This window comes from Buteo buteo, chromosome 13, assembly GCF_964188355.1.
Source record: "Buteo buteo chromosome 13, bButBut1.hap1.1, whole genome shotgun sequence".
Taxonomy (NCBI): Eukaryota; Metazoa; Chordata; class Aves; order Accipitriformes; family Accipitridae; genus Buteo; species Buteo buteo.
In genome coordinates this window covers 15454732-15466935 of record NC_134183.1, presented here as the reverse complement: position 1 = coordinate 15466935, position 12204 = coordinate 15454732, and positions in this window count along the sequence as shown.

Sequence of the window (12204 nt, the reverse complement as noted above, 5' to 3'; positions counted from 1 at the left end):
ATGAATAATCGCTTCCTTTGGGAGCCCCCCTGCCCTGGGAAGAGGCACTCCAGCCTTGGTCTGAAAAAAGCAGCAAGAAGACAATCTGACCTGTTACAGCTCCGGGCTGGCCTCCAGCAGGGCAGGAAGCCAAAGCCATTGCTGGTGTGACACAGATCCGGCCCGTCCTGGCCAAACTCTGCCGCATCATTTATGCTAAAGCCCTGTCCCCGCAAAGCTGGATCCATCACGCAGCCTGACATACGGCGCTGACCCGGCACCACCTTTCTCACCTGGGCTGTGGCCCTTTCCAGATGCCTTTGCGATGTGCAAAGGAGACGTAACAATTTCCAGGATTTATTTTTTATAGTCAGAGGTGCTAATTCTGTGCACAGCAAGAGGGATCCAGAAAGGAAGTGCCTGTAGAGGCGCTTTCGAGTTATTCATCACTCAGGCTGGGTCCCTGATCATTTTTCGGGCTCGGCATCATGTCCAAGCAGTCCCACCAGGCAAGCAAAAAGGGTGTGGGGGATGCTGGTGTGATCCAGACTTAGGGAATGGAGGGGAAACATGGTGTCAATGTGTACAGCACGACATTGTGCTTGTGAAAATACTTGTGTGAGGTAGATACACTGGTAGCCCTGTTTGGGGAAACAGAGGCAGGGAGCTGAGGCAGCCTAGTTACTTAGAGTCAATACTGAAGCTGTATTTAAAACCTGGAGATCTTGTTTCATGATCAGAGAAAGCTGCAAGTCAAAGGAGTCCAGCTGATATTCACAGTCCTAAAAATCCCTTTCCATCCAGCCATCACCCACCTTCCTCGTCCTCTGGCTGGTTAAAAGACCCCTCTGGGCTGGGCTGACAAAAAGAAGGTCTCTAGTCACAGCGAAGGGCTGGAGTCCCACATTTGCAGGTGTTCCCAGCACAGGAGCGTGCACACACGGTGTCAGAGACACCAGAGCTGCCCCCAGCTGGTGACACTGCCAGGTCAAGATGATACTTCATATGTGTTTGGGTTGGGTTTTTTTCTCCTAAATTTGTGCATTTTGCTCATTTCTCACATGCCTTTCCCTGTCTGGATGGTGCTTTTCTCCAATGCACTGGGAGTATTTGGAGCAACACAGTGGATAACTTCCTGATGTCCCTGTGACTGGTAAGAAACCGTCCCACCTTCTCGGACAGAAGCGCAGTGGCCAGAGAATGGGGAGAACATGGCAGGGCTCCAGGTGGTGGGGAAGGCCAACAAGTGACGGCACAGAGAGCCCAAATGTCATGCAGGTCACATTACAAGGAGGAAAGAAAAGAACCAGCACAGATTAAAAAAAACAAAAAAAACCCAAAACATTAAGCAGAATGCAAAATTCTGGCAATTGCCACGTATCCTGACATACAGCGAGGCCAGCTACAAGCTAAGCTCTCCTATCAGCCGAGGGTCCTGCCGTCCTCCCTGTATTCATTTGTTAACACAGAGAGTAAACCTGACATCCAAGAAAATGGGAAAATAATAGGCAATAGTCTAATGATAATGGTCTTGGGTATCTACTTTGATTAACTGGGAGCAAGGAGGCTGCAGGAAGGAGTGTGGTGTTCACTGTGTGGTTGCACCTCCATCTCGGACCTCCAGCATCATCTCCTGTGCCCAAGAGAAGAGACTGCAGAGGTGCATGTAGGAAAGAGCAGCATGGTTTAAGTGAAGGTAGACGTGCAGGCAGGAGCGAAGGGCTTCTCCACTCGGTGGGGCTGAAGCGCGAGCTGCAGGGAGGTGCAGATCTCCCTCCAGCATTTGCCCATCCAGGAGCACTGGTGACACGAGAGCAGCTGGGGAGCAGGGAGGTGGGCAGTTGCGGCACCCGAGGAAGGACGCAAAGGTGGGGATATTGCATTTCTGATCCTGGCTATTGCATTTCTGATCCTGGCTCTCCCAGAGCTCTAGCAAACCCCTCGGCTTTGATTTGCACAGCATGATGGAAACATTTTTCCAAGGCAGGAGGAGGTGTCAGAAGTAATTTCTGCACTCCAGACTGCAAATGGAAGACTTGGAAGGAAGATCCACCTTTTAGAGGCAACTACCTATCAGTGGAGGCCTGGAAACCCTCCACAGCTCCACCAGCACCTCACTGGTAGCCTGGGTCGTGCAAGGGAGATGCAGGACAGCAATACTGCTTTGAGAAAAAGCAGGGAAAAGCCAGGTCTAACATCAAAGTAGACCCCAAAAGGTCTAACCTCAAAGTAGACCCAAAAATATAGCCCTGAGACACCTTCCCAGCTGCAGGCCGATGAGGTGGGATGGATCTGCTCCCCCCAGCAGCGGTGGACACTCTCTGCTCTTACAGCCAGCCAGTTTACACTGATAACCCCAGCCACATACTCTGAGTGCTGCTTAAAAACCTTGACCTGTTCCTCAGCTTTTGAAGAGGAGCTGGGAGATGTAGGAGATGAGCAGCATTAGCGGCATCCTGCCCTGCATGTGGGCAGCATCTCTCCCACCTCCCTCGCTCCAAATTCTCCTGCCACCCCATTCAGCAAGAGAAGGAGGCATGACCCCGGTCACCCATGGGACAAGTGGGTGAGGAAGAAAAGGACCAAATAAGCTTTCATCCTAAGCCTCAGTCATCTCAACTGCAAGGATAGTTATGTGAGATCTCGTTTGAAAGAGATGGGAATGTTTCCTTGAGTCCAGGCTAGGCTGACTTCATAATTTCTAAGCATGAAGCGAAGGAGCAGCTGGGTGGGCTGGATCTGATGGACAAGCCAGACATGGTCCTCATGCTCATCTGCTGTCCAAGAGCATGAGGAGAGCTCTGGAGAACCCAGCTCCCCGTGCTCTGGCCATCTAGAGAGCATCTGGAGACCTCTCCCGCTTGACAAGCCAAAGCTGGCCCAAATCTGCCTCTTATGAACCTGAGCTATATCTTGCCCTACTGGAATTTCTGTGGGGACTAGGATCTTCATGAATGTATCAAACATTACATTTGGAAGTGCTGCATGTGTGTGTGAATATCAAGCAGCTAAGTCACACTTTCAGTAACTTCTGCATTATTAAAAGCCTTTTTTTTTGCATATATGGAAAAAACCCCCTAAAATTATGGAAACAAAGCCCTTATAAGGTTGTAATAAGCATGTCTGTTCTTCTACCTGCTGTCTCTCTTCTGTGTGGCAAAATCACAGCTCTCTCTGCAGATGGGGGACTTTGAGAGGACAAAATCCCAGCAGCTGTGTATCACATGCAGCAGCTGGACAAGTCTGTCTGAAAAGGCGCTAAGCCCAGACTTTCTGATAAAAACATGCAAATGCCACTTGGCTCAGCCAAAGGATTGATTTCTACATTTTACTGTAGATGAGCTTTGCAGAGCAGCATGTAGATATGGGTGGGAGGGTGATACCGAAGTGAGAATACAGCGACAGGAGAAAACACGTCGTTTAGAGGCTGGAAGAGGAAGATGAGGGATTTGGATATATCACAGAGGCCAAGAAGCCCATCAGCTGTGTAATGCAGAGAGCCGAGCCTGCATCGAGATCCCCAGTGCATTTCAGATAAGAAACCAGATAAGAAAGACTTTCAAATGCTGCCAGGTAGGACTGGAGGCCTGAATTTGTTCTCACTCATCCAATTGCCTCTCATCAACCACTCAAACTATCTAATCCCCCTCCCCTGTCTCTTCAAACACCACTGAGATTCAGAAGAACAAACAAAACTGCTGGGAAAAATAACACATTTTGGATGTTTGGGACAAAAAGATAATTTTTTTTCTCTCTTCCTTTAGCTTTTTTTCCCCCAAAAGGAAAAGACAGCCTTCAAAGGCAGCAAATGGGGTGTTCAGGCAAGAGTGGTGCTGGGTGGCCATGGCCACATTGTGCCACAACACGAAGTGATGCTGGGTGAGGCTGGTGGCTGCGGGCTCCAAGGCGGTTATTTTGCTAATTGGGCCATTAAAAAGCAAAGAGCAGAAACCTGGAATCGGGAACTATGGACAGGTTAATGCCATGAATGCAAAGGCGAACAGCAAAATGGTACGACCCTACCAGAGGCACGACAGCTGCCCAGTGCCTGCCCTGCACACCCAGCTCTGCCTTCATTTAACTTTGATTAAAAGTGATGCCAGAGCATGTCATCACGTGTCATGATGCGCAGACGTAATTGCCCCGTAGCTTTCGGAGGGGTTTGCTGAGGACTGTGTAGGATTATTTAGCCATGCCCAACTCAGCGTGACCTTTCCTTGCTCGGTGATACAGAGCTGGGGATGCAGACCTGCACCGAGCCTCCCTCCGAGCACCCACCGGGCAGTGCAGCCCCGGGTGCACCGCAGCAGCCCCCAGCCCTCCCAGGAGCCGGGGCTCTGACAGCGGCTGCCAGGGTTTTCAAGCTCTCGGTGGGTGTGGGAGCCGCACAGCCAGGAAACTTCCAGCACCCTGTGAAAGGGCAGAGGGCAGCCTTTCCAGGGGCTGCCGCTTCGCCCTAGCTGCCGAACGAGCGCTGGGCAGGACGAGATAAGAGCATCTCCGGGAAATCTGAGTCACCCCCGCCTGTTCGGTGGGATGGGAGTGATGGAAATGCACGTCTCTCAATGAGCGCTTCAGACAGCCCCCAGCGCCTCTCCCGACACATCAAAACAACCTCCTGGTTTGCCAGGGGACGGGGGAAGTCAAGGGCCATTTTTCCTGTCTGGGACCAACGTGCACTGCAGTAAACAAGCCGTCTTTCCAGCGTGATTTCCTCCCCTCCTCCTTGCGCTGCCTCATTTACTCCCCGTAGGAAACATCCCAATGTGAGCCAGCCCACCTCCCCTGTCCTGATTCATGGTTTGGACTTTTTTCTTTGGGGGAGGAAAGCTCCAGTCTGGGACTCATCACCTCATCCTGGCAGCATCTTCTCCAAAGAATGGGTTGGGAGAAGGTCTGGGAGGCTTAAACAAGGACCCCAGTGCCCATCAGCCCACACGAGGAGCTTTGTCATCCCTGATGGTTGGCACGGCCTTACTGCTTCCACCCATGGCCACGTCAGCTCCTTGTCATCTGTCTTCTACATCAAGGCAAAGTCTGTCCTTTCACCCCACGTTTGGGCAGCACCCAGGATAAAAAGCTCCAGCCCAGTGTCTTTGGTGCCAGTCCAACACAACAAGCCCACGACGACCTTCAACAAAACAAGCCCATGATGACCTTCCCCATCGTGGAAGTACACAACTAGCCAGGGTCTTCCCCCCAAAAACCCACCGCAGGGAGCAGAGGCAGGACCTTTCTTGGAAAGTTGGGACGTGCCCTGGTTTATTGGCACATCCCTGGGGTGCGCTTGTGTTGGGAGGAAGGAGAGGTGCAGTGAGGAGATGCACAGCTCCATCTTGAGTAATTAAATATTAAAATATTCTGTTCTATTCTATTCTAACTGGGGAGAAACAGGCTCTTTGGGAGGCAGTTTGTCTTACCCTGAGTTGGACATCTCAAACCCATCTGCTCCTGGGGTGCTGTGACCCCTCCGGTCTCTTCAATGGATGGATGTCCCAAGAGATGCTCACGGGATCAAAATTAGGTAGGCTTGACTTCACCTATAATGAGTTGTTTTAAATTAAATGATTAAATTTTAAATCAGTTAAACTGTCCGCTCCCGTTGCTAATGACTGATACTGTTCAACTACCAGTGAATATGTCATGAATTGCAATAAATTGCGCATCTTACTGTAGCTAAGCGTCCAGCCAGCGCTTCAGTAGTTTTGTATCCATGTCCTGTATTTTAAATTCTCTCCAGACACTGAGATGGTTACTATTTCCCCTTGCAGCTGCTGTGTCCTACAGACTTGCAAGGTTTCAGCCCTTCAGTTGTGCTCATTTTCTTTTGCTCTTTCCTTGAAGGACCGTGACACATCCCCCAGCCATGTGTTTGCAGGACTCAGCGGCTGCTCACTGGACACACTTTTGCATTGCTAAATCATGTTTAAAGAAAATAGCTTGCAGCACCCTGACACACGTACTTAACGTCTCGCAGGGCTGTGAGCACCAGCCAATATTTTGCTTTTTATTCTGAATGACACAGGAAAAACGGAATGTCTCACCTCTGACCCCAGGAAGGGTCACACAGATGGCTTCCAGGCCCGACAAAGTTTTAGGACATGGGATAATTCCCATGCACATTAGCTATGCTGCTTCCTCTTGTATAACTACAAGATATTTGCAGCTGTAAGTCAGAGGTCCTGCGTGCTCAAACCACAAGAGCAGAGCCAGAGAGCTTTGCCAGGAGGGGTCTGAGCTGGAATTTCCTTCGAATACATATTTAGACTAGGAGAGACCTGAGCTGCAGAGTTCATATCTGGGTCTGAGGGTGCTCCCAGGCTGGGAGGAGGATGCTCAGGAGGCAGAGGTGGGCTGTGCCTGCGCACTGCAATTATCTACCCCAGCTGGGGCTTATAAGATCCCGGTGCCTCCACACCTTTGGATATCACTGAGCCAAAGTTAAGCAGCTGCTGAAGTTCAAAAATTCATGAAATCAGTATTGAATCCACGAGAGCTGCACAGGGCATGGCCACAAAACCCCTCTCACTTGGCAGCACCCAGAGATTGAGTGGATTAAAGTCCTTTGAAGTTGAAAAACAGCCTGATGAGAATGGCAGCAACCTCCACCCCAGGGAGGTTGCAGGGCTTGCAAAAGGTGGAGGCTCCCTCGGCCTGGCTGGTGCTGAGCTCATCCTCTGCAGCTGGAGGCTGTTCCACCTCCCTGAGGATCCACTGACATCCCAGAGCCCAGACCTTGCCTTTGGTTCAAAAATTCACAGCAGCCACAGCTGAGTGAAAAAATAACTGCGCTGCTGTGGAGAACAGACATGTGTGTGCATGCATGTGTGTGTGCACGCCTGTGAGTGCACCCTGGTGCAGGGAGGCTGTGGTGGATGTGGGGTGCACACCCTGTACCCCAGCGGGGATCCACGCTGTGATGCTTTTTAGTGCCCAGTTATGCCTCTGGGCATCCATGCGTGTCCAACACCAGGCGTCTGGGCAGCGGGTGCTGTGCGGACACCTGTGCCGTCTGCTTGGACTTCCCCATCCTGGCGTGTTTGGGGCTGCTGCTGTGTCCTTGCGTGCCTGAGGGTGTCTATCCATGGGTGTCAGGTATTACAGTTGCCACAAAAGCCACAAGGAGATTAATAAAGTGGCTTTTATCAAGTGCTGCAAGGGTCTGCACACCACCGAGAAGCTCCTGCTGTAGAGGGACAGTAGCACCAGAGCCCTGTTCCGTGGGGTGCCCTCTGCCTGGCTCTCCAAGCCCCAAACGGGCACGTATCCCCTGGACGACGTGTATTCCACCTTCTAAACGTCAGCATCTGAGGCAGAGACGTGGACCTGTTCCCAAACCGTCTTTCCCTGGGAGCAATTATGTCCGGAGCGAGGTACAGCCGGTTGGTGTTTGGCACAGCCTGCTTTGGCACAGTGCACGCAGGAGACACAAGCAAATCGCCGGGCAGCCCTGCCCTCTGCCACTAGCCGGTATACCCAAGCACTGCCTGCCAAGAGGAGTTTCTGAGCTAGCAGATCTCTGTCTGGACTGGGTATATGTCCCTCCTGTGCATCGAAACATCAAGGGCTTTGCAACCCACCAGTTTAGCCGCAGGTGTGTTGCGCTGCTCTGACATGAAATCTCTCTGTCCTGCTCTGACGGAGGAGTACAGTCGGATGCGCTCTGCTTGTGCCTGCCCGGTGGGACTGCCCTGGGGTGCCAGCTCCCCCATCCCCAAACCCCATGGAGATCCCAGCCCCTGAACATCTTGCTGCAGAGAAAGTGCAGAAAGTTGAATTTGTCTTGCTTACTGCTGCTGGAGTTTCCTGAGCACAGCTAATATTTATAAGGGCTTTCTCAGCAGGAAATAAAAGGCAGATTTAGTGTTTTAGAAGCAGAGGACACTCTCTGTTTGCAATCCCACTGACTGTCGCAGTCCCCAGCACGGCACAAACCCTCTGAGCCAAAGCACTGCCACGGCGCTGCGTTGCTGCACGCTTTCCTCCCCGAGGCCTTTGGTTGGCAAAGGGCCATCAGAAAGCGGGGAAATTTTTATTTCCAAAGAAATCTGCCTTCTCCCAATCAGATTTGCATAGGTCAAGGTGGAGCCAGGCAGCTACAGCCAAACTCCTTGCAGGCTCCTCACCCGGGCGCTTGTGTGGATCAGCCCATTCCTGCCTGCTCCCATTAGTCATTCCCGGCCTGGGCTTTTTTTTTTTTTTTTTCTTTCAGAAATATTTGGAGGATGACTGCTCTTCCTACAAATGCCCATATTTGCTTGCAAACTTGAATGCAGATGTAAAATCCTCCCTTAGTCATTTGGACTCTCATTTTTAATGGACTTTTTGATTTGAATACATTCATTTTAAGATGTCCCTAATACAAAATGATTAAGCGAGGAGGGGGTGATTCATAAGTATGCAAGCTTGGTTTGCCTGAAAGCAGAGGCTTGATTTATAGTTCAGCTAGGTGACTTTTATGCTTGAGACACTTTTAATTTCAAGGACTCCATAACATGGTGTTTTTGGCTCTGGTATGGGGCTCTGATTTTCCCGTATGAAAGGATCTCACTCAGTTGAGGGTAAAAAGCAGGATAACTGGCGACCGCACTACTCCCTCTCCAAGGGGGAATCAGGCTGTGAGCAGAGAATACCTGATGCTGCTGTGTGTTTTGGGGCAGGCAGGCAGGTGGGACATGCCTGAGCTCTCTAGTCATCACCTCTTTTATAGAGAAAGCCCCCCTGATCCTTGTCAAGCTATTAAGTCACCGACTTCCAAGAAGAACAACCCTGAGGAAAGAGAGTCTGAATTTTTAATGTGGATACAAACCAATATTGCAAAAAGAAAGTCCTGTGAACAGCAGTCCTTGCAGGGCTCCTTCCTCCTGTCCAAATAACCAAGAATCACTTTCTGCTCTGGCCGTGAGCCATCTTTACTTCCAGTGTTTGTGGGGTGCCCATGTGCGTTGGCTATGGCTGGGGCTGGTAGGCACTACCACGGTGCTAATAAGCACTGAAAATTTGGGCACAGGCCAGCTTACCTTTAGCTTTGAGATGGGAATTCATTTGCTTTCTTTTGCCAGTGTTGTCCTATGGCCCCGCAGGTTGCCCTGTAGGACGTGTCCGTTGCGCTCCAGGTCTCAGCCTCCTCTGCAGTTTCCACCTCAGAGCCTGCAGCAGCTAAAGCAGCTGTAAGCTGGGGGCTGTCCCTGATGGTCATGCCCTGGTGGTAAAGGTGCTGGTGAAGACATGACAGCAGGGATCCCAGCACACGGGGATTTCAAACACAGAAGGTCCCAGGCTCCTCTCCACCAACCTTAGATCTATGCCAGCAAGCACATCAGCCAGCCCAGAGATTGCAACTCCTTCCCTGCTCACCCGCCACGTCTCCTGGCTGGCTCCAGTCCCTTACCCAAGGCTCCACATAACATCAGTGCAAACACCCAATATTGCTAATGCTCAACAAGGCCAGCGAGCTGTGGGACGGGCAGCAAGCTGCCTGTGGTGCTGACGTAAATTGGATGGAAAGCTTGCAGAGTCCTCTGCGACTAATGTAGTGTCGCACCTGCTAAATAAAGAGACCTCAAACTTGGGGCTGAAGACCAAGAATTCAGGGTTCACACCAGTTGCTGTAGTGGTGGGAGGAGGGCAGGGTACCGCTGTTTTCATCTGTGCTGGTATCCGCAGCCACCCATGTGCCATGATGGCAACAGGTCACATAGGAGAAGAAATGATTTCTTGCTACTTTTAAGAAAAATATAAAAGCCCAAACCCTACCAAGCCCAAACCCTGTGTTACATACACACATCTACGTGTGGCCCTATGCCTGCAGAGGGTCCTGAGCGAGCAGCAGCCACAAGGCACGCGTGGGTCATGGTGTTTGCCACGCTGGTGGAGGATGAGGGTGCTGCGGGGCTCTGCATGGATGGGGATGTCAGCCAGGCAAGGCTGCGATGTGCAAGCTGTGGTCCCGCCTCATAAAAATGAAATCCAAGGCCTGGATAACAGGTTGGTTGTTTTGTGGATATCCTAAAATCACGTAAGAGCACTTCAAGGTCTTGTGGGAACGAGGGTAGGGGAAAGCAGCTAAATGTAATGACAAGTCCTGTTGATATATCTGAAGCCAGAAACTTTGACGTTGCCAAAAATTACACTGGGGATGTTTGTATTTGACGTCTCTCGGTGAGACCACCCGAGTAGAGGGGTTGAACCATTTGCCTGGAGCACAAGGGATGAGGAGCAACTGAAAAACCAGGTCATGTTGGATTTGGGAGTTCATGGGTAGGAACCGGCTGTGGCAGGGGGATATCGAGACCTGATGAGGGGTAGGGCATTTGAAAGCGTGGCTCTGCACTGAAATGTCACTGAGCAGGTGATAGCTATTCCTCACCCACCACCAAAACCAGGCAGACCCAGTGCTGTGAGTGGGAGGCTTGGGAAGGAGCTGAGGCAGCTGGGACCTTCCCAAGGGCACGGGGCAGGGGGGGATGTGGGCTCAGGGCTGTGCTGCAAAAAGGCACCGCAGCCCCATGGTTGTCAGCGGAGAAAAGCCATTGAGCTGGGACAGACGTGCTGGGGAGCAGTGTTGCACCCCACAGCATCACCGCAGCAGGGGGCTGGCACATGGCATGGGCTGTGAGGGGTCCTGCCCCAGCTCTTCACTACCCCTCATCACCACCCATTCATGGATCACGGGATCACCTTCCCCATCCTCGCCCATGCAAAGTAAAGCTGAATCCACCCCCAAAAAATGGGGGTTGATCTGTTACTTTATACTGGACCAGGTTAAGCACACCCGCATGACGCTGCTGCACTTTCCTGGTCCGGGGGCTGTGACCTGGCAGCCACTGGTGCCACATTGTGCTGTCCCCTGTGTCCTATCATCCCAAAACATCATCATTTGAATGGCAGGTAAAGCATTTAGCTGCTGCTTCAAAGCATCGACGATAGGTGGTTGAGCCTGGAAGCAGTAGATATGATTTTTTTTGTAGTGTCCAACAATTAAACCTGGCAGCTCCCACTAAAACCAGCAGTAAAATTTCCTTCTGGTTTCTGGGAGTAAAACTAAGCCGAGACAGTTTAGTTTTGCTAACCTCGGCAGGTACCAGAGTGCTGAACGCTGGTGGATGTGGAGCAGCTCTGCTCAGCTTTACGGGCCCCAATTCAATCCTTGCCAAGGTGCTTGCAAATAGGATAATCCCCGGGATCCGGAGCAAGAGGCTGCACTCTGAGCTAACGAACCAGGAGTGGGGGCTGGCAGGGCTGTCCATCCCTACGCCCCAAACCCAGCACATGCCACGGCACCGCTCCAGGGAACACCCAGCCCATGCCCCGGGGAGGGGTGCTGGACCCATGGGGGTGCAGCAGGGTGCAACATGCCCCCTGACACACGGGCACAGGGCTGAATCACTTCCTAGGAAGCCTTTATTTGAATCGGAGTTTACTCCCCAAAATCAGGACGGTCCCAAGGTCTGTTTGAGGAGACAACTCAGCCAGCTGGTCCCACACACACACCCAGCTGGGAATACATTTTCTTTTTACTTACTTTTTCCAAGTCAAGTGGTTGCTCACACCACCCCGTAACATCAGGGCGGTGAAATCATGTTCCCGTTATATCCCCGCTCAGCCCCAGAAAGCTCAGAGGGAACACTAACGGAAGGAGAGGTGGTTTTGGTTATTGTTTTCCTCTTTGTCACCCCTCTGCGAGGCGCGGGAGGACAGGCAGCCACAGCCAGGGGTGACGCCCGGGAGGTGACACCCTTCCCACCGCGGTCCCACGCTCGCACGGGATGCACCGGGCTGGCAGGTTGCTCCTGGCGCTTCTCACATCGCAGGACTGATCCTTAGAGGCGTTTCCAACAAGCCTTTCCAGAAAACTTTCTTTGCGCCATTTTTTAAAAAAATAAATTTATTTAATTAATTAAAAAAAAAAAGCATGAGAGCTCCCTCTGCCGCCGTACAGGTTTAGACAGGAGACGGATAGACTGAAGCCTGCGCCATGCAGAGGCTGTCTGGGCTGGAGGGACCCAGCGGCAGGGTCAGCCCAGCAGTGCTGCTCCACATGTTTGCTGATGCTGCCCTTAAACATAAGGGCCATAGGGGATTAAGAGGGTTTGTCCAGGGGGTCACTGGCCAGATGCTACCGAAAAGGCTGGTTTAATGTCCCCTAAAGGCTGTCCCAAGGGATGCTGCACTCCCCATCCCACCACAAACAGAGAGAAAAAGCCACAGGGATGTTTCAGATCC